Source organism: Manis pentadactyla, chromosome 10, assembly GCF_030020395.1.
Source record: "Manis pentadactyla isolate mManPen7 chromosome 10, mManPen7.hap1, whole genome shotgun sequence".
Classification (NCBI taxonomy): domain Eukaryota; kingdom Metazoa; phylum Chordata; class Mammalia; order Pholidota; family Manidae; genus Manis; species Manis pentadactyla.
The window spans coordinates 108,566,109-108,588,941 of NC_080028.1; the positions used below are offsets into that span (position 1 = coordinate 108,566,109).

At 44.9% G+C, this 22,833-nt stretch overlaps 1 pseudogene; it reads left to right on the plus strand.

The window, feature by feature from the left end:
* The first annotated feature begins 1,215 nt into the window (after window positions 1–1,215).
* The window catches only part of LOC130685049 (sorting nexin-29-like), a 116,380-nt pseudogene continuing 94,762 nt past the window's right edge, over window positions 1,216–22,833 (plus strand).

Below are 22,833 nucleotides of genomic sequence, written 5' to 3' on the forward strand. Positions count from 1 at the left end.
TTTGCTTAGCTAATTCTCTGTAGTGGAGTTTCGGTGCTTTCCACTTTTTCACTATTATAAACGACACGGCAGAGCATCTTTCTCCAAAGAGCTCTTGACTTCTGCTGAGTTCAATAGACAAATTCCTAGGGACCAGAGATTTCATGCTGACAGGCAATGTGGTAGAAAACTATGAAGCTGTGGGTTACACTGAACTGGGCTGGAATTCTGGCTCCATTCCCCCTTGGGGGGTGCTCCTCCATTCTGTGTTCAACTGTGGATCAAGACTCAGTGGATCAATCATTTTAGTTAGCATTAAAAAGAAAGAAAAGTAGGAGAGAGTATATTACCTACAGAAGTGTTTTGTTAAAGGTCTCCTAAAATGTGTGTACTGGTTGTAATTTTTTTTTTCTTTCTTGGAGTTGCAGGCGAACAGACTGGGAGAATGTTCCTTTTATCTTTTCTGGGTCCCATTTTTCCCAATCTGTAAAATGAGGCAGTACCCTGGACTTCCCGAAGATTAGTGTGAACACGTATTCTCAGGCGATCCATCCACCCCATCTCCATGCCACCACCAGCCTGGCTTCAGGCACTGTTACTTTCCGCTGGTCAGCAGAGAGCAATGGCCCCTTCACTCTGTGCCACTACAATTCATTCTCAACCCAGGAAGAGTAATGGTCTTTAAAACCTAATTTAGATTGTGTCACTTTGCTTAAATTGCTGCAACAGTTTTCCATTTCCTTACCTACTGAGAGTTGGTAGAACAGTCCAAATATGGTAAGGGGTTACCATGGCCTGCAAGGCCCTTCACCACCTCTTCAAGCCCCTCTCGCCACCCTTTACTCGCTCACGCTCTCTCCAGTCACCCCCTCCTGGCAGGGTCTTTGCACCTGCTGCTCCTTCTGGAACCCCTTTCCTGCGGATCTTCCCGGGCCGTCTCCTTCTCATCCAGATCTCAGCTCAAAAGTCGTCTCCTTCGAGTCGCCCTCCGGGGCTGCCCGCCTCCTTGTCCCGACGTTCTGGCCCACGACTCGATTTCCCTTCTCGGAATCCGGCGTTCTGGAGCGATGTGGTCCCATTCCTCGAGGCCTGGCTCACGGTCTCCGACGGCTGTGGGAGCCCACCCGGCGGGGAGGCGTCCTGTTTGGCCGGCCGCCTCCTGACGCTCCGGGGGCTCTCCCACAGGTGGGCCCACGAGCCAGAGCCCCGCGGCTTCGCTGAACGCCAAGAACCGCAGCCCCGGGGCCTCTACGGCGTCCGCATTTACGTTCTGGGTCAGGGGGCGGAGCCGCGGCGGCGGCGCTCCACTTCCGGGACGGGGCTGCCGGCGGGGCAAGGCGCGCTGTCTCCCGGACTGTCAGGAGCTCCGCGGCGGCAGTGGCGGCAGTGGCGGCGCGCGGAGCAGGCACCGGCCCGGGGAGCGGCACCATGAGCGGTGAGTGGCGGCGGCGCCGCTGTGACCCGCCCCGGGCGCCTCGGCTCGGCCGCTCCAGCCGCGCGGTCCGGCTCCGGGGTCCCCGCGTCCCGCTCTCCGCAGACCCCCGTTGCAAAGCTCCCGGTTCCCTGATGCCAGGCACGCCCAGTTCCTGGCCCCGGACACCCGCAGTTCTCAGGCGTCCACGCTCTAGTCCCTGACTCTTGTCCATCACTTACAACCAGCTCCTAGACATCTGCCCCCCGTTTTCCTGCCTCTGCCAATGCTCCTACCTCTCTGCCCCGTTACCAGACTCCCAGTCCGCAGACCTCCAGTGTCTCAGTCCCTCTTAACTCCTAAAACTACTGAGACCCAGTTCTGGCCGCCCCCCCTGCTCCCCAGTCATTCCCACCACCAAGGCCTCTTGTACCCATTAACTCCAGTCTCCACACAGGCAGAGTGTCATCTCTGGAGACTTAGCCTGCTGATCCCTGAGCCCCGTGACCTCCTAGCTCTCAGTCCCCAGAGGTCTCTGAGTTCTCCAGCCTCTTTGTCTCCCCTGTCCCTTCTATTCTCTTGTATCCTGTCCCCCAGCACTTTACTGTTCCTGTCACCAGTTGTTCCCAGTCAGCCTGAGTTTCCCTTTCTGGTCCTTGCTTCTTACGTTTTGGTTATTTTTCATTCTCCAGCCCCTTCTAGTTCTTTTCCTAGCTTATTTGAGGTCTCCCTTGTCCATGCCTGCAAACCTTCCCTTCTTGTCCAATGCTGAGCCCATCTGGGGACCATCCTTTGGTTTTCCCAGTCCGCCCCTCTCCCTCCCATCAGTGAGGAATGAAGTTTTGGTGGGGAGGTTGGGAGGGACAGGGAAGTGCATGTGGACAGCTTGTCCTCAGTGTATTTGAAGTTTAGTCCCTGAACTTGATGGTATTCTCAGTCCTTTCCTCTGAAGAGATCTCCGTGGTGTGGTGCTAAGTCATTCCTGGGTGTTGCATGTGGAGGTGGGAGTGACTCAGGGAAGCCTCTCGGGTTGCCCAACTGGGATCTGGATTTACTTAGGAGGACTCACCTACCCTCACCATCTGTTTTCCCCTCTCTGTGGAATCGCCTCTGAAGAGTCCTTGTGTCCAGCCCCCTTGGCCCTAGCCTTTAAGCCAGGAGTTTCTGGAGGTCAGAGGGATCTGTCTCTCTTCATTTTTCACTTTCTGGTTATCTCTGGATCATTTTTTACAAGTTGTGTGCCTTTTGTTTTGCTAGTCAAGAACAAGATTTGTCAAATTAATGGTCCTAATGGGGGAGCTGCCAAGGGGGTTTCCAGAGAGGTAGTCCAGCTTCTGTTGCCAGAGTGAATGATTTTTTGCCTAATTAAAGGTTTTGGTCCTTGAACATTATTGATACCACAAAAATGTGATAATTTGGTTAACCACCCGAGAGCTCATACAGCTTGGTTTAAGTGCAGGCCCTGGAGCCAGACAACCTGAGTTCACATCCTGCCTGTGACCCATAAAACTGTGGATTTAGAGCAAGTTACTTGACTTGAAAGTAACTTTCTGGAAGTCTCAGCAAAATGGGGATAAATAATAGTACCTGTCACCTAGGCTTGTTGCAGTGACTGAATAACTACAGGTAAAGTGATTGGTACTGTGCCTTTCACATGGTTTGTAGTCAGGAACTTGGAGTTGTTTTTGTTTCAATAAGGACCCATGTGGGGTTCAGGTGGGATGGTTTTCTAGCTTAGCTCTGGGACAAGGGCTGAAGCTAGGCACTCCCTGAAAATCTCTTCCTTTTAATATGACAGGGAGTCTCAAGTTCACAGTGCTAGGCCATTCTCTCTTCTGCCTTCTTATCAGGAACAAGTGAAATTGACAAGCCAAGGGAAACTGATCAATGTATTTTTCAAGGAGTAATTTTCAATCAAAGATAAAAATGTTTTAAAATTTAATGTAAAAATATCATTAGGTCTAAGGCCAAACAGATTACAAAAGGAAATCAACAAATGGCTATTTCAGGAAAGGCTTTAAGGATGAAAGCCTTCTTTTGGAAAGATTCTAATTAAGGTAGAAGAAGTGGCTGAGGATGGAAGGGGGGATGTCCTAGGTATTTTCAATCATTTTCTCTTTTTTCCTGTTTAATTGAGAAATAATTGACATACATCATAAGTTTAAGGCAAACGGCATGATAACTTGAATTAATTTGTTGTGAAATGATTACCACAATGGATTTAGCTAACATCTATCTTCTCACATACATACAATACAAAGAAATGATAGAAGAATAAAGGAAGATTTTCTCCTTGTGTTGAGAACTCAGGTTTTACTCTCTTAGCAGCTTTCTTGTATATCATACTGCAGTGTTAGCAATAGGCGTCATTTTGTTCATTATATTTCTAGTACTTATTTATCTTGAATGTGCAATTTGTACCTTTTGACCAGTTTGTACTTATAACTCCCCCTCGTTTCTTGAAAATACAGTTGAAATGGGTTTTTCCTACCTGTGGGATTGATAGTTGGCACATAGTAAAGTACTGTGGCATGAAAATATCTCCTCTCTTTTGTCCTTTTTTAATAGAAAAATTTGAAAATCACCAAAGTGGAGAGAATAGTCTAGTGAACAATTACCAACTCATGACCACTTCACCTGTCTACCTGTCTACCTATTGCCCTTCTCTCCAGTTTACTTTGAAGCAAATCTCAAAACACTGTAACATTTCATCTGTAAATATTTTGATAAGTATCTAAAAAGTCTAGGGACACCATTTCAAAAATGTGACTCATTTCCAATATCATACCTATAAGAAATTAGTAATAATTCATTAATATCATCATATTGTTCACATTTCCATTGCCTTATAATTTTATAGTATATTTTTAAGTCTTAGGACCTAAATAAGGTTTAAGCAATACAGATTGGCTTGTCTTTGAAGTTTTTTAGATCTCTTTGTGTTTTTTAGTTTGTTATTGTTTTAGTGTTTAGTTTATTCAGAGTTGTGCAAACATTACCATAATCAATTTTAGAACATTTTCATCACTCCAAAAAGAAACTCGTACCCATTTGTACCCATTCCTCATTCTCCCTCCCCTCAGCCACAGGCAACCACAATTTTACTTTCTCTCAGTATGGATTTGGCTACTCTGGATATTTCATATAAGTTAATCATACAATATGCGGCCTTTTGTGTCTGGCTCTTTTACTAAGTATCAAGTTTCCAGGGCTCATCATTTGGCCTGGATCTTTCTTCGGTCCTTTTTGTGGCTGAATGCTGTTTTGTTGTATGGATATTAAATATTTTGTTTATGCATTCTTCAGCTGATGAACAGTTGACTTGTTTCCACCTTTTGGCCACTGTGAATAATGCTGCTGTGAACATTCATGTGCACGTTTTCATTTTTCTTACGTAGATACCTGTGGGGTAGAATTGCTGGGTCCATTTCAGGAACTGTTAGACTGTTTTCCAAGGAGGCTGCTCCATGTTCCATTCCTCCCAGCCCTGTACGAAGGTTCTGGTTTATTCACATCCTTGTCAACAGTCATTTTGGTAATAGCTATTCTAGTGAGTGCGAAGTAGTATCTCTTTGAGGCTTTGGTTTGCATTTCTCTAATGATTAATGATGTTGAGCATCTTTCTATATGCTTGTTGGCCATCTGTATGTTTTCTTTGGAGAAATGTCTACTCAGATCCTTTGTCCCTTTTTTGAGTTGTTCTTATTGTTGAACTATAGGAATTGTGTATAATTTCTGGATACAAGTCTCTTATCAGATAAATTATTTACAAAAATTTTCTTCCATTCTGTTTTCTCACTCTCTTGATGGTGTTCTTTTTTTAAACTATATGCCTCCTTTCATCTCTTTTTTCCCTCTTGGATTTTTTGTTGAAGGAAGCTGTTTATCCTGTAAGGTTTCTTGTGGGATTTTGCTGACTGCATCCTTTTGGGGAGGTTTGACGTGTTTCTCAGTTTCTTGTATATCCTATACATTGGAAGTTAGAGTCTGCTATATATTTAGTTGAAAATGTTTGAGCAGCGTCAGAAGTTAGATGGGTTAAAGGCCGAATACATTAAGTGCAAATAACCAGGAAGTGGAACGGCTAGGTAGTTCATACACAGGACAAATGGGTATCATGAGGCCAGAAACAACTAAGATGACCGTCAAAAGAAGAGGAGTGGATAAATATATGTGGCAGGGTCACATGACAGAAAACCTCAAAGATGTTAAAGGGAATAAAAGGCATTTATAAACATCACCATGGCTATATCACAAACAGTAACATTCTCTGAAAAAATATTGGGGTGCAGAATTATACCTAAAATGTGTATATCTTGATGCACAGTAAAACATGCATATGAAACAATGTTTATAAATTCATGTAAATATGTAGATGTAAACAAATTGGCGGTCGCAAGCACACTTGCCACATGTGGTGGCTGTATTAGGGGGGTAGTGGTCAAGATTTATTTTCATTTTCTTAAAGAATTCAGTAGGTGGGAATCCTTGATTACCAGTGCTGCAAGATAAGGAATTCTGATTTTCAGATAATGATTTTGCTCTTACTGGAAAAGTAGACCTTGTAAGGCCAGAAAGTCATTGTGATTCTTAACACTGTCTTTTGTAAGGTCCTCAATGCTCCTTCCATTAGTAATTATCCTGTCAAGAATCCTTCTTAAGTTGGAAAGACTCTGAAATCCCCATTTCAAGGATGGGGAAACCAGGCCCTGAGAAGTCAGAGAATTTGTGGAAAAGACAAGCTCTAAGGGTCTGATACACCAGAGTTTGGGGCTCTGTGGGTAATTTGCTGCTGTTTCTTGCTTGATGTTTATGTACATTTTGGCAATTTTTTTCTTATTTTTCTGGAATGTTGAAGGTCATGCTTTTCTCTTTGGCATTGACTGGGTCATCTCCAGCAGTGGTCTGTAGTTGGCATAAAGAATTGGTTGCAACGAGTGAATGGAAAAAAGAATATTTGTGGTTTTCATTCAAAGCAGGGAAAGTGATGATATCAAGTTTTTTCCCCCTAATGTAGGCACTGGGTTGATCTATTGTGACGACTGTACAAAGTAAGTGTTCCACTGTCTGCAAATATTTGACCACCTCCTGCGCAAGCAAGTGGCAATGGACTAAATCTCATTGACACTGACTCTCCTGCTTCCCTGTTGCGTGGCTCCGCCTGGGTAACCAATGGGTGTCAAGTTCTTAGAGCTCTTAAAATGTACAACTAAAATCTAAAATTTTATGAACTGTCCAAATTCTGGCAATGTGAGCACAATTCCAGATAAAGCACCTTCCATTCTGATACCATCTTGTCTATACGTAGGCCGTGCATTCTCAGTGGGGGTGATACCACCCTCTTGGGGCCAAAAATTGGTTCTCAAGGGAGACAAAAATGTTACTGTTAGGCACAAAGCACAGATATGCATGTACTGCATGAACAGATGTACAATATATCTGTGGTATTAAAATTTCATGGAGGGGGTAATTTTAAGAAAAAAATGTCTTAAAAGGATCCTAAGGGGAAAGTAATGAAAGAAAGGTCAAGAAACACTGATACAGGTTTAAGTACTTTTACCATTATCATATACATTTTCATTTTACTTTAACCCTTAACATTTCAGGATAAAACTTCATATTGACCACTTTTTAAAAAATTGAAGTATCATTGATAGACAATCTTACGTTGGTCACAAATGTACAACACAGTGGTTCAACAGTTACCCATGTTATTAAATCCTTACTACCTCTAGTGTGGTTACTATCACTGTAGAAAGATGTTACAGAATCATTGACTATATTCTCCATGTGGTACAGCCATCCCTGTGACCAACTTACATTGTGATTGTGAATTATTGTGCCCCTTTATCCCTCACACCCTCTCCCCTGCACCCACCCCAACCACTCCCTCTTGGTAACCACTAGTCACTTCTCAGTGTCTATGATATTGAGCCCTTTTATGGATTTCATAATCCATCATTAGTCCATCCTTTTGCATGTAGCAGAATTTGTAAAGTGTTTGACTTTACTCATAGAAACAGCTTATTTTCCTCCCTTCTGTTCTTTTCTATTTGTTGTTCTTACTATAAATAATGATGCAGTTAACAGTTTTGTTCGAGGGAGTTTTCCTTCCTTGCAATTGATAGTGTGTAAAATAACGTCTTTAGGATGATTTCCCTGAAGGAGCATTAACATGTGTTGGTCCTTCTTAGTTTCCCTGCCTTTCAAAGTTGTAGTGGTTTAAAATACTTCCGGGAAGAATGAGGACTCTAGTGGAGCAGAGTCTGGCCAGAGATTCAGGGTTCAACGGTGAGCAGACATTTATTGGCTGACAGTTTGGTGCATCTTCTATCACTTAGCAGAGGTCTGTAGTGTTGGTCTCTGTTGAAGTGAATTAAACAAACCTACCAAAGAATGTCTTGTCGGGGTCATGGGTGTGTTAGCCAAGATTCTTTCCAATTGCGTGTGGCAGAAGCTGATTTCAGCACAATGGGAATTTAAAGTGTCTTGTAGTGGAAAAGCCTAGAGATAAGGCTGTCTTTCGGCTCAGTTGTATTCGAGTGCTAGAGTCATCAGGACTACCTTTCTGTCCCACTCATAACTCTTGTTTCCTTTCTTGGCTTCATGAGGGTGCCTCGTCCATGGAGGCGAGGTGGTTCCTACCGGCTCCTGGTCACATCCTGCAGTGTAGCAATGCCTGAGGGAAGAGCGGGCTTCAGAAGTCCTCAGGCTGACTCACCATCCTGGAACCCATCACTGTGACTCTGGTTGACCAGGTCTGGGTCACATGCCCAGTCCAGAGCCCGAGGGGGATGTCTGACCTACTTATTGTCTGGGTAGAGGCTGAACTAAAGGTGAAGGGCTGTTGTGATTTTGAGTGGGGTGGTCAGGGAAGACCTCACAGAGAAGGTGGTACCTGAGCAGAGACCTGAGGGAGGGGAGAGTGACTTCTGGGTTTTGCTCCCGAGCAGCTGGAAGGGGTAAGAATTACCTTTTACTGAGGTGGGAAGGCAGTGGAGGAGCTGGTTTGGGTGTGGGGTGAAGAAGTTTGAAGCCTCCAGGGGAGTGAGGACTGTCCAAGGCAGCACCCTGTGGGGCCTGTGCTCCTGGGCTCCCTAAAAGGAGGGAACCTTGAGCGCTCACTTCTCATTATTCCTTGCCTGAGTCTGCACATCTTGTAATCTGCTCTTTCCTCCCCCATCATAGAAAAAAAAAACAACCAAGAACCCACAATGACATTAAAGACTATTGTGAAAACACAGAATGTACCTATTAATATTGCCTCTTTAGCACATTAAATATTTGGACTTTTAGGTGTTCCCCTTCTGTCCTTGTTGAAAGCATATGTGTTTCATATAACTGCATGAGTCTACTCTGAGCTAGTGTTTCCACTTATAGTCGAGCACCCATCCATGTTCCTACTCATCACAGTTAGTGAAAAAGACTGAATGACATTCCACCAAGTGGACGTACCACAGTTATTTAACCTTTCCTCATTGTAGGAAAAAAATGTAAATTAATTTATAGTGTTCTAGGGTGGGACTGGCACTCGGTTTCTGTAAAGGGCCAGGTAGTAAATAGTTTCTGCTTTGTGGGCCATCTGGTCTCCGTCCCAACTACTCAGCACTGTTGCTGTACTAAAAAAGCCATGAAGGCCGTAAGTAGGTGGAAGGATGTGCTGTGTTCCCATTAAACTTATTTAAACTTTTAATTCCTTCATCAGAAGATGGAAATTAAAGCAAGTGATGAATGTACAGTCCCTTACTCAGCACCTGGAAGATAGAGGCACTGGTGAAATAGGTATTTGGGACTTTTCTCAGTTCCACCATTTCTCCTCCTTAGCTTAGTTTCTGAGGTGTCAAGCAGGTATTGTGATATTTCTGTAGATTTTGCTATTCACTGCCACGTGTCTTCCCAGAATTCACTGTGCCAAGGTGTGGTGTCCAGTGGCACATCCGTGCCTCCCGGTAGCTTTACCAGCATTGGGCAACTTCATTTTAAGTGTTTCTTGGTGAATTTGATGGTTATATAATGTAGTAAGTTTATAATTTGTATTTTCTTCAGCCATGGGGGGAGATACATTCTCTCTTCAAAGTGCTGGCACAGTGCCTTTTTAGTGTTTTTTGTTTTTCTAAAGCAGGGATTGGCAAACTGGGCTGGCCACCTGTTTTGTGAATAAAGTTTTATTGGAACACAGACCCATCTATTCATTGACTATTTAGGGCTGCTTTTGCTCTACAGTGGCAGAATTGAATAGCTGTGACAGAAGCCATCTGGCTTGTAAAGCCTAAAAGATTTAACATTTTGCTCTTTAAAGAAATGTTCGCTGACCCCTGCTCCAGAGTAAATTCTTTGCCCATTTATGAACCTGCTGTCGACTCAGTCTTTGATCTTAGACATCACAGGGCCACTTGAATGGTTGGAGCCTTGAAGCAGAGCCTGTCTCTCTCCATTGTGCCGTGGTGGACAGTGTGTCCTTTTGTTCGTGGCCGGCTGTGCCACTTTTCCGCACAGTCCTGGGAGCCAGCACCCTGACTTTGGGGAAGAATGACGTCCATTTCATCTGTTTGTGTGCTAATGCCGGAGCAGACGGAACTGCCGCTTCACTCTGTGTTACACACGCCAGCTGCCCCCCGGTCCTGGTGCGTTCTGGTTCTCTCTGTTCAAGGCAGCCACTTGGGGAACCACACAATGAGCCCTGGGGTCTTGGTTCAACGACTTGAGTTCCTTCTGGGAGCGGGGTTGCTTTAGTGCTCAGTTTCCTTCCCTGAGAAGGCTCATAACCCAGGGGAGATGCCAGGAGCCGGCTCATGGTTCCTGCAGTCCTTCCCGTCTTAGGGACTGTGTCAGGGCCATGGTGTGGCTGGAGGGCTGTGGGAACACCATTTAGAGGGTGGGAAGGCCACTCAGAGAAGGTGACGTCTGAGCCAGCCGTTGGGAGGTTGGTTTGTCTTTGGTCGTGCTTTGCAGTGGGATCCGTTTTTCTGTGCAGAAGCTGAGCTGCTCAAGAGGTTAGCCTGGTCTTGTGGAGATTGGAAGGCATGGGCTTTGGGACAGTGTTGAGTCTGTCTCGGAGCCATTCCTTGGGCAAGTGATCAGTGTTGCCCAGTCTCAGTTCCTTAATCTGTTACAACAGGGCTGCCAGCACCTGCCTTGCAGGTGGATGTGAAGGTTTAGTGTATATCTCAGAAGGGAACATGGGGAGCAGATCTGGCCCCGAGGCATGTTGTGTTTGGTTCTTGCAGAGCTGGCTGAAACACTGCTCTACAAAGAGTGTCATTAGGTGTTACCTAATTACATGAAAATCTGAATTTTCAGCTTCTCTTGGGAAAAACAGGAGTCGGGGCAACCCTGTGCTGCTGTAGCTGTGAGGCTGTGAGGTGCCCTCCGCAACGGTCATCTCTAAGGGCATCCGCCTTGGTTCCCACAGGCTCTGCCTCACCCCTTTTCTGCCTCCCCTCCCCCCGCTGTTCTCCACCTGACACTGTGGGCGTTGGAAGGCTCTGGTCTTGGTCTTGCACATGCCTCTGGCCTGTATTGGGCTACCCTTTCTTCCCCTCTCCTCCTCCACTTACACTTTCTTTCCATTTCTTTATTCGGAATGGCAGTGGATTTTTGGGGGGGGTGGAAATCAAGCAACAAAAATAGCACAAAACTCACCACTGGGCTGAGTGCACCAACCCTCCCAGATGCCTGCAGATGGGACTATGACTTCTAGTCCCTTGCAAGGCTCTGATGTAGGGTGTTGTTCTAGAATCAGGGAAGATGGGAAATGATTAAGATGTGGCCTGGTCTGCAGCCTGCTGGGGACCCTTGACATGTAACTGTCATACTGCTTACTGGGTGGCTGTGAAGTCTGGAAACATAGGCACTATTTAAATTTTTAAAGTCCTCCTCTGATTAATTCTGCTAGGGCAGTGGGTGGACAAACCATGGGCTGTGGGGTAAATCCAGCCCAAGCCTGTTTTTGTAAAAAGCTACTCTCATTTATTAATGTGTTGTCTGTGGCTGCTTTCGAGATGCAAGAACAGAGTCAAGTAGTTGTGACTGTATAACCCGCAAAGCCTAAAATATTTCTTGTTTGGCTTTTTACAGGAAAAGTTTGCTGACCCCCTGTTCTATGGTATGTTAAAGGTGCAGGTTTATTCAGTGAAAACTGGAAACACGTCTTCTGAGACGGCACACTGTGTGTCTATGCGGGGCTTGATAGAAGTGCAGTACACCATGTGTCTATGCGGGGCTTGAAAGAAGTGCAGTGCCCCACGGGTCTATGTGGGGCTTGATAGGGATGCAGGGTGAATTGCAGTGTGCATTGAAGGGATCCAATAATATCATTGAGTGTATCATGTGTTTGTTATATAGTATCAGGAAAGCATTTACTGTGTGTGCACCTGTGCTTCCAGATGTTATGGCCACTGTGTAGTTAATTCAGTGCAGGGTGAAGGAGATGGCAACAAAAGGGCCTGGGGCCAGAGCCCGGAGCAGCAGCCGTGGTGGTAGCTCTCAGGGAGGGCCTCGCTGCTCTTGTGATGGAAGAAGAGAGCTCAGAGCAGAGAAATGGGGCTGCAGCAGGAAGGCACGTGGGCAAAGGCATGGTTTTTATTAAATATGGGGGAGATATTACAACATCTTTGTATGCTGTAAGAATTGCTACATGAGAAGACAAAATTGATGATGTGGGAAGGAGAGGGACAGTCACTGGAGTATGTCCTTGAGCAAATGAGAGGAGATGGGATTCAGAGCACAGGTGGAGGTTTGCATTAGCATCTTGGAGCCTCAGTCTCATCATCTGTGAAATGGGATAGTCATACTTTGGAGCAGAATTTCTCAATTGAGGCACTGTTGACCTTTAGGGCTAGATACTTCTTTGTTGGGGGCCCACCCTGTACACTGTAGGGTGTTTATCAGCACCCCTGGTCTCTACCCACTAGATGCCAACAGTACCCTCCCAGTAGTACCAAAATGTCTCCAGACATTGCCAAATGTCCTCTGGGAGGCAGTCACTCCGGTTGGGAATGGCTTATCTATACTCACTCCATGGTAGAGCCCTTATCAGGAAAGTTGGAACTCTCCTTATTTGAGTGTGCCTGTTGGCCTGTTAGGAGCCTGACCCTTGCAGAGGTTCAGGACCACCTAGCATGAGTCAGACCCGCCCCTCAGTGAATCAGAAATATGAAAGAGAAGGAGCATGGGCTGGCTTTTCTCCTGTGACTCGGGTGGGGCCTGGGTGCATCAGGAGCAGGCTTGCCCACCCTTAGAGGAATCCTAGTGTAGTTGTGCCTTTGGCTTGGAATGTGCTCTGGGCCAATAGCTACCTGTTGCAGACCTTCCCCTTTAAAATATTTGTTTATTGAGGTGAAATTCACAGAACAGAAAACCATTTGTGTTTTTAATACAGTTAAAACAGTGTACAATAGTTAAATTACAAATTTAACAAATATACAAGAATTAGCCATTTTAAAGTGTACAATTCAGTGGCACTTAGTGTATTCATAATGTCATGCAACCATCATCTCTATCGAGTTCCCCAAACATTTCATTATCCCAAAAGGAAATCCTATATTCATTAAGCAGTTACATTCTGTCTATGTGGATTTACCTATTCTAGTCCTTCCCAGTTTTAAAGCACAGCTCAAGTTCCCACTTTTTCAGTAAGTGTCCCCTGGGCCCCAGTGAGTGGCAGCGTGGTGTGGAGGAAACAATGCTTCCGAGTCTGGCAGCTCAAAGTGTCAGCCTCAGTCCGTGCCTGCTTGCTGTGTGACCTTGGGCAGAATTCCTGGTGTGCAGTGGCACCCAAGAAACTTGGCCTTCCTTTTCTTTTCTCCCTTAGAACTGCACAGCGCTTTGCAAGGATTAGCCTTAGACCAGAGAAAAGCCCGGCCTGACTTCACTTCTGCCACTGTGTACCGAGGCAGGGAAATACCACTCTTTAAGTGTGTGTGCGGACTTCATCAAGTGACCTGATCTCTGTTTCCCTTGACCTCCAGGGCTGTTGCCAGGATTAGAGAAGTAATATATGTTGAGTGCCTGGTGCACCTTGCCCATTTTCCCCTCCCCAGATGCCATCACTTTTATCCACCCAGGGCAGTGAACACAAAGGTCTGGAGTGGATTGCTTTGCCCAAGCTTTGGAGAGAAGCTAGCCGGTTGAAATTCCTTAGAGCTGGGAGTCTCACACCTCTGGGATATGGAGTTGCCAGCAAGGGTAATCTGTATAAAGTGGTAACACATGTAAAGTGCTTAGTATGGACTAGGTACTATTCTGGGGGCATGGCATACATTCACTCTTTTAATAGACTAGTTGGTGCACAGATGTTAAGTAACTTGCTGGTGGTGTAAGATTTGAACCCCGTTCTCAATCCCTGATGTCCCCCCAGGAGGTCACTGAAGGATAGAGGGTTGTGGTAAAAATTAACATAGGATCCTGAGGTTTTGAAACATTAAAGACAACACTGGAGCCAGGTGATTAATTTTTGCAAGTCAGGCGATTTCTGAGTTAGAGTAGGGAAATCAGCCCTGCATTTCTTTGACAGGTCTGTAGACCTCTGTGGGTATCCCCTGGGTGCCTTTCTATTTTCTATTTTCATTTTTGGTGGTGACCTAACAAGAAATAAAAAGAAGCCTGTTCTTACACCTGAAGCCAATATAATATTGTATATCAACTGTACTTCAGTAGCACCACTGGTGCATCTGGTCAGTAGTGTGGATTCAGGACTGCCCTGCGAGGAGAAGGAAGGATGTGGGAAGGCTGGGGCTTCACAGAGAAGTCACTCCTGGACTGGCATTGGGGCTGGGACTGCAGGTTTGTTACCAGGGTTGAGAGTGCTGGGCTGAGCCAAGAGCTGGTGGACTTGAACTTTAATCCCACCTCAAGCACCTCACTTCCCATGGAACTAGCCGTGGGTGAAGGTCTTTTCCTCTCTGAGCCTGAGTAGTCTCGTGAGTGGAGCCACCTCTCCTTCTTTGCCAAGGGTTAATGGCAGTCACTTACTGGCTTAGCCCACAGTTGAGGCTTGGGGGGTGGGGTGGGGGGTGGGCGTCGGCTCCCTGCTCCTCCTAGGTGGCTGCAGTGCTTGAGACTAGAGGATTCTTCTTGGCTCTGGCAGGGGTGCTGTATTCCCCTCTTTGTCACTGGGAGAAGGCAAGAAAGACCTGGACCCTTGATTGCTCTGCCTGTCTGCCTCCACAGAGGCCCCACGTTTGCAGACTGCAGAGCCAGGAGGGCATGATCTCATGTAGCAAGCAGTGCCCGGAGAAGGGAAGTGACTGTCCCAGTCACATGGCCAGCAAGCAGCCCAGCTGGAATGAGAACTCATGATGCCTTGTGACTTCCCACTAGAGCTCCTCATAGCCCTGAGCTTCCTGGCTGTCTCCTGTAGTTGATAAATGCTCCCAAGGCCACCCGTGCTTCCTCCACTCTGTGAGACCCCCTCCTCTTAATCCCCTTTAAGGGCTGGGATGGCCACAGGTGCTCCTTCCGAGGTCAGGATTATCTCAGTTGGGTGCACTTCCAGCTTGCAGAGTGATTGCAGCCAGGGAGAGTGCATGGAGGCTGAGACCTCAACAACCTCAGCCTGTTCCTCTGTACAAGACACGCTTTTCGTCCCACCATGAGGAGAGGCTTTGTAAGGTAAGGCAGAGAAGGCTGATGACATCTCATCTAGAAAAAGCAGTGGAGCAAGATACCATAGGAAAGATCTAGAATCACTGTGTATATTAGGAAAAGTCGGTGCTAAATCCTTGCTAATCAAGTGTAGGTCAGGAACCAGTAGTGTCAGTATCTCTTGGGTGCTGGTAAGAAATACAGAATCCAAGCCCCACCCAGGCCATCTGGATCAGAACATGCCTTTTAACAAGACCCCAGGAGATTTGTGTGCACATGAAGGCTTGAGAATTATTGCTCTAAAATTTGTCAGTACTGAGAAGATGGAGATTTTAATTTTCTTTGTATGTTTTTTTTCCTGATTTGTTATTGTGTTTTTTCACATGACTTTTTCTTATTGTGGTAAAATATCCATAACATAAAATTTCCTATCTTAACCATTTTTAAATGCACATTCAGTGGTATTAAGTACATTCAAATTGTTGTAGAGCCAGCACCACCATCCATCTCCACAAGTCTTACTGTCTTGTAAAGCTGAAACTCTGTCCCTATTAAACACTAACTCCCCATTCTCTCCTACATCTGGCTCCTGGCAGCCATGATTATACTTTTTGTTTCTATGAGTTTGACTGTTCTAAGACCCTCATGTAGGGTGGAATGATAATGGTATTTGTCTTTTTGTGCCTAGCTTATTTCACTTAGCATAATGTCCTCAAGGTTCATCATGGATCAGAATGCCCTTCTTTTTTAAGGCTGAGTAATATTCCATTGTATGGCTATACCTCTTTTGCTTATATAATCATGTCTTGATGGACATTGGGTTGCTTCCACATTTTAGTTACTGTGAATAATGCGGCTATGAACATGGGTGTATAAATATCTCTTTGAAACCCTGCTTTCAATTCTTTTGCATATATGCTCAAAAGTGGAATTGGTAGGTCATATGGTAATTCAGTCACACGAATTACATTTATGATCAGAAAATAGCAAAGACATTTCAGGAGGGAAAACCTTATCAAGTTTCCAATTTTCATTGGCCAAAGTCAGGTGGAGTTGTTGGGTGCAGTACTTGGAAAAAGGAAGAAAGAAAGCCTGATTTCTCTGTTTTTGTGTTAGAGAAGAGTAGAAATTAAACCTTTTGCTGAGCAAAGAACAGGATTTATTGATAGACACAGGCATCAAGAGAGATGTTTGAGGGCCTTGGGCAGATGGTGTCTCCCATCATCCTTAATGATGTTTCAAGATGGCCTCTTGTCTAGTGGGAATGATGATGATGTGAGGCTATCCATTCTCAAGATCTCTTCCAGGAAAAAATAACAAGGGCAGCATTTGGGAAGTCAGTTGTATTACTGTGTGTCTGTAGACTGTTTACTGACCTTTTCTCTCCAGACCTGGAGTGAGGCAGGCACCCTATGTAGTGGTCTTGGCAGGCTTTTGAGGGGTGTAGTCTGGAGTCAGGATCCTAGTTTTGCTGATTAGTATTCAAATTAGAACAAAACTTAAACCAGTTGTCATGGTCCACAAGGCTCTTTGTGACTGGCCCCTGCCTGCTTGTCGGCTCTTTACTTCCTCTTTTTTTGTTTTTTTGCTTATTACAGCAGACTTCCTTCTGGTCCTACAGGACCGGAAGCCAAGCTTGTTCTTGCTTCCAGGCCTCTCCTGGCTGGCTGCCCTGCCTGAAATGCTGGTCTCCCAAATCTTTCCATGGTTGCTCCTTCTCTTTAGAAAGGGCTCAGCTCAGATGTATCTGTGAAGAGAGTTCTTCCACAACTGTCCTACTGTCCTGGCTAATGGGGATTCCTTGCCTCCTCCCCGTCTCATCTCATTTGTTTGTTTGTTTGTTTTTTTATGAGAGAGCATGGCAGAGGCTTTTATTTGGAGAGAAAGTGAAAAGACACATCTCCTGGCTCAAGCCAGGAGTGACAAGAGAGCCCGGGGGTGGTGCCTTGTCTAGGGGTTTTATAGGCAGTTGAGAGACAAAGGGCTAGGAATGTACACCTGCTAAGTGGTCGCAAATACTTTTGAAGAAACACTAAGTTTCTTATCAGTCTTCCTGGTTATTTACAAGAATTTTACAGCTCTCATTTCCTCCCAGGATAGCAGCTTCCTGGTCTGGGAGCATATCACTCAAGGCTGCCTGCTTTGCTCCCAAGGTGGGCTGAGTTACTGTCTTACTTTTTAACTAATTGGGTTTTAAGATGGAATCCTTCCTGTTTTTACTATGTTGTTTTGGGCTTGCAGTAGTTCTGGGCTTGCTTGCTACATTGCCCAAGTTGCAACAAATCATTTGTTTAGGGCTGGAAGAAGAAAAGCAGCACTTGGGTAAAGTTAGAAGAATAAGCTGGCCCCCCTCCTCAGTGGGCCAAAGCAAATCTCACAATGGATTGTCTTGCTTTGTTTTTTTCCAGAGGCCCTCACCCTACTCTGTCTAAGCCCATGGTCCCTGTCTCATCCCCCCCTCTACAGATGGAGACCCTAGCTGCTGCTAGGGGAAAGGGGGCGATGACTGCTCTGGCTGCTTCATGCTGAGAAGGGGTGCAGTTAGGGGTGCAGCTAGGTCTCCATCAGTGGTCGGTCAAGAGGGCCTCAGCAAATGGGCACTTCCATCCTGGGTTCTATTTCCATCACCATTTGTAGTTTTATGGCTTCTAGGCAAGATAGAACAAATTGTGTTTTAGGTTCAGTAGCAATATCTGGAGTTGGATTTTCCATTCTGGAAGAACAGACTTGACAAGGAGATTAAAGAATGTATGGCTGAATATGAGGATTAGAAATAGTAAAACTCTAATTGATAATCAGAGCCAGATACCTTGGGGAAACTAGAATTCTGGATCTAGTCTATGTCTCAATGACTGATATTAGGATTCAATGTAGATAGGGCTGCATTATTGAAACAACTCTTTTCTCTAAAATCACCCTCATTTTTATTAGAAGTAACCAGTTTAAGAAAATAATTAATACTTGGCTTGATTATTTGTGTAAGTGCAGTAAGAAGAGCAATTGATTTCATAGACTCTTTTAAATGTGCTTTGCTGGAACTTTTTGTAAGGAATTTCAGATTGGACTTTTAAAGGCCTCTCAAGGCCAGAAAGCCAAGCCACACTTGCTATCAGGTTTTGCTTGCAGTACCTGTGGATTTGGGTGAATTCCTCTCTTCTTGAGGTCTCCAAGACATTTTGAGGTTCTTGCACTTGCCAGAAAGTGACTTTCTTTACTCACCTGGTAAGACTGCTGGGAACCCTGTAAGCAAGGTACCAACCAGGCCAGTTCTTCTAATGGGCTTTGTTGGCTCTATAAAGTCAATCTTAGTTCTTTAAAGCTGTCTGTTCATATCTGAGTTTACACACGTGTCTCTCAGGTATGACATTCCCGTCAAAGCCTTGGTAATATAACCAGTGTTTTTAATTGGTCTTGTTACAAGGAAAGCAGATTCTTACTGAGCTTATGCAAATAAACATACTGCCATAAAATATAAAAATATTCACTGAGAGTTTTTAAATTCTGGAGGGATCAGTTAGAAAGACAAATGTTTCAGTTTTGCTTATAAAGTATTGTCATTTACTAAACTGTTAAGAGAAAAAACTTCTATTTCAGTTCAACTTAAATTAGCATTAATACTTAATATTTTTTTATTATAATTTTCTGGAAGTTTTAGAATGCCCAATTATCACAAGCGCTTGTCTTTAAATCAATTTTTATTAACACCATCTGGAGGTAGAAAAATCTTTCATTTACACACTGAGACACACAAACATACAGATTGAGATGTAATGACTAGTTAGCAATACTTTTCATAAAAACATATACACTGACAAACTGATACAAAGATTTGACTTACTAATATCCAATTGCCTTCTTTCTTTTTAGTTTATTTTATTAAAAGCATCTCAGTTTTCAAGAATACACTCTAAGGGTGAGCAGTTTATATAACTGGGTTAAGGTTTAGATGGCCGCAGATGAACAGGGCCGATGAAGGCTCTGTACTGATAGGGACTGTGTGTGTCCAGGGGGCTGGAAATGAAATGCAATTACAATTCTAGCACCAGTTATTTAAAGCCAGGCTGTATCGCAGAAGATAAATTTTCATCTAAGGGAGTCCAGTTTAAAAAACCTCCCAGTTAAAAAAAAAATTTTATTTTGGTATCATTAATCTACAATTACATGAGGAACATTATGCTTACTAGACTCCCCCCATCACCAAGTCCCCCCTCACATACCCCATTACAGTCACTGTCCATCAGTGTAGTAAGATGCTATAGAATCACTACTTGTCTTCTCTGAGTTGTACAGCCTTCCCTGTGCCCCCCCTACATTATGTTTGCTAATCATAATAATGCCCCTTATCCCCCTTGTCCCTCCCTTCACACCCATCCTCCCCAGTCTCTTTCCCTTTGGTAACTGTTAGTCTACTCTTGGGTTCTGTGAGTCTGCTGCTGTTTTGTTCCTTCAGTTTTTTCTTTGTTCTTATACTCCACAGATGAGTGAAATCATTTGATAGTTGTCTTTCTCCGCCTGGCTTATTTCACTGAGCATAATACCCTCTAGCCCCATCCATGTTGTTGCAAATGGTAGGATTTGTTTTCCTCTTATGGCTGCATAATATTCCATTGTGTATATGTACCACATCTTCTTTATCCATTCATCTACTGATGGACACTTAGGTTGCTTCCATTTTTTGGCTATTTTAAATAGTGTGGCAATAAACATATGGGTGCATATGCCTTTTTCAAACTGGGCTGCTGCATTCTTAGGGTAACTTCCTAGGAGCGGAATTCCTGGGTCAAATGGTATTTCTATTTTGAGTTTTTTGAGGAACCTCCATATTGCTTTCCACATGGTTGAACTAATTTACACTCCCACCAGCAGTGTAGGAGGGTTCCCCTTTCTCCACAACCTTGTCAACATTTGTTGTTGTGTTTTGGATGGTGGTGATCCTTACTGGTCTGAGGTGATATCTCAGTGTGATTTTAATTTGCATTTCCCTGGTGATTAGTGATGTGAAGCATCTTTTCATGTGTCTGTTGACCATCTGAATTTCTTCTTCAGAGAAGGGTCTATTCAGCTCCTCTGCCCATTTTTTAATTGGCTTATTTGCTTTTTGTTTTTTGTGGTGTGTGAGCTCTTTATATATTTTGGCAAAAACCTCCCAATTTTTGAGGATAATGATGAACCCAATAAGTAGAATAGATTTCAAATAAAAGGATTTAGAAAACCGGTTTTATATTGGTAGTAGTTCTTGGGACTTTTGACCATTTTTCTTCCTTTCCTGCCCAGAGGTGGGAGATCAAGGAGCGGCAGACACCGGGAAACTTTTCACTTGATACTTAACAATGGTAGCTGATGCTAATCATCCTTGAAGTGGCTAACAGGTGCCCAGACACATTTTTATGAGCTAAAAAGTACAGCATTTAGTCAAGAATAAGAGTGAAGCATAGATCTCCTACATTGCAGTGGTGAGCATTGGGTTCTGTGAAATTGATGAAGTTAGAAGCACACACAGAGCATGTAAAGAAAGTAAAGAGCACCTCTGCCTCACCCAGAGGCCAGGATGGCCTGAAGTAGCAGGCTGGAAGTCGGAGACGGAGACAGAGACAGAGAGAGACACTCCTCATGGATACACAGTCGGGCAGTCAGGGTTTGATTCTAGACATGTGGGCCTCCGAGAAGCCGCAGAAGTGCAGCCTCAGCCTAGACCCTCGCAGTTGCCCACGGCCTTCCTCAGTCCCTCGCATCCAAGGAGATGCCTCTGAAGGGGAATCCTGGCCTCCACTCAGGTGACATTCCCCGCTCCCAAGGGAGACGTGGGATCCACTGAGGGAGACACAGGGGAGCCTGTCACTCGAGACTTTGAGATTGGCAGCCGGGTTAGTCCCATTTAAGTGGCTGATGAGTGCCCGATTTTGAGTGCCATAGACGGCTTCCTTGTGTAAGGACAGTGAAAGAAAAAGCAGGCTTGGATGCCGATACTCACCTCCGAAGTTATCCTGGATGAGCCCCCAAAAATGATGTCGGGGTTCTTGTTCACGGAGCCGAAGAATGAGCTTTGCGAACAAGGTAGGAGAGCATGGCAGAGGCTTTTATTTAGAGACAGGACTATAATATCATCTCATTTATTAGTTTACTTAGGTACTGTTTGTTTCTTCCTAATAGAATTTTCTTTCCATGAGAAGATGGCTCTTTTATATCATTTAACTACTATGTCCCCAGCACTTTGAATGTTGCCTGGCACAGGGTAGAAGTGAAGTAAATACTGAATGGGTCAATGCACACCATTGCTTGCATTTACAGAGAGGTCTGAGCTTCAGTTTCCATGTGCAGTTTGGGGATCCTAATACCTGGCTTATACGGTGTGTGTGGAAATCGCAGATTGTAGTGTGTGCGCAATACTCAGCTTAGTGCCTGGCATGCAGGTAGTGCTCAATGCACAGTCACAGTTGTTACCAACCCAGTGGCCTTGGCATAACTTGAATGAGTGAGTCACTGACCATCTCTGAGCTGATGCCCTGGTGGTACTTCCGGGTGAAGCCCATGTTGAATTGCCCGAGAGAGCAGTGGCTTGGTGGCAAAACAAGGCTTGTGGTAAGGAGCATGTGCTCTTGTAACTCTGAATTTGAATCTCTTCAAATTGTATTCTCTGTCTGGTGCATCATAGTATGTCGCTGTTGATTGGAGTCCTGGGCCTCTTGCGGAGTCTCAGATGGGCTCAGACAGTGGTTTGCTTGGTGTTTTGAAGTGACCCTGCCCTAGGCCCTCTTAAATGGAAGTTTGGTGTATGCCGTTCTGTGGTATGATTAATGACCCATGATCATTCAGATGGCCAGAATATATTTCTCAGCTATATTTGGTCTTCATCCACAGTTCTTGAAAATGGTTCAGAGCCATAAAGAAGAAGTGGGTTTCTGGTTATTAATGAAGGTAACTTTTCACCCCACCTAAGGGCTCTGGGAAAGCACCAGAGGTGGGGGGCTGGTTGCCAGGAGGACCAACCATGAGATTAGAGGGTTGGAACTCTCAGACCCACCCCTGGACCTGCAGGGCGAGGAGAGTCAAGTGGCCAATGACTTAGTCAATCACGGTTATGTAATGAAGCCTTCATAAAAACCAGGAGGACAGCTTTTGGTTCTTTTCCTGAGAGCTTCCACGCTTGGGGAACCAGAACCCTTCTGAGCTGGGCTGCAAGCTCCATGAGGATAAAGCTCCTTTGTTTGCAACCTCACCCTGTGTATTCTCTTTTTCTGGCTGTTGGTCTGTATCCTTTATCACATCCTTCAGTAAACTGGTAAATGTAAGTAAGTGTTTCCATATCGTCTGTGAGCCACTCTAGCAAATTACTCAAACCCAAGGAGGAGGCCGTTGGAACCTGCGATCTGTGGCTATTGGTCAGAAGCATTGGTAGCAGCCTGGGGCTTGGGACCGGTGTCTGAAGTAGGGCATGGCTTGCAGGCTTTGTAGGACTGAGCCTTCAGCCTGTGGAACCTGATACTGTCTCCGGGTAGATAGTGTCAGAATTGAGTTGAAGTCTCAGACACCCACCCTGGCTGGTGTCTGAGAATCGCTTGGTAGTGAGGTGTGTGTATGGGAGCACCTCCCTCTTGCCTGCCTGCCCCTCATGTTGATATTGGGTCCAGAAACCCTAAAACACATGTTATCAGTTGGAAATGCTTTTGGCTGTAAATAACAGCCCAATATACAGTGGTTTGAACAAATGGGATTATTTGTTGTGTGAAAGGTAGGAGATTTCTAGCTTTGGCTCAGCAGCGAAATGACAGCAGGGCTGGTGTCTTTGATTCTCTTGGCCGGGACCTCCAGGCTTGTTGCTTCCTGTAACAAGATGCTGCCTCCGCTCCACCCAGTATGTT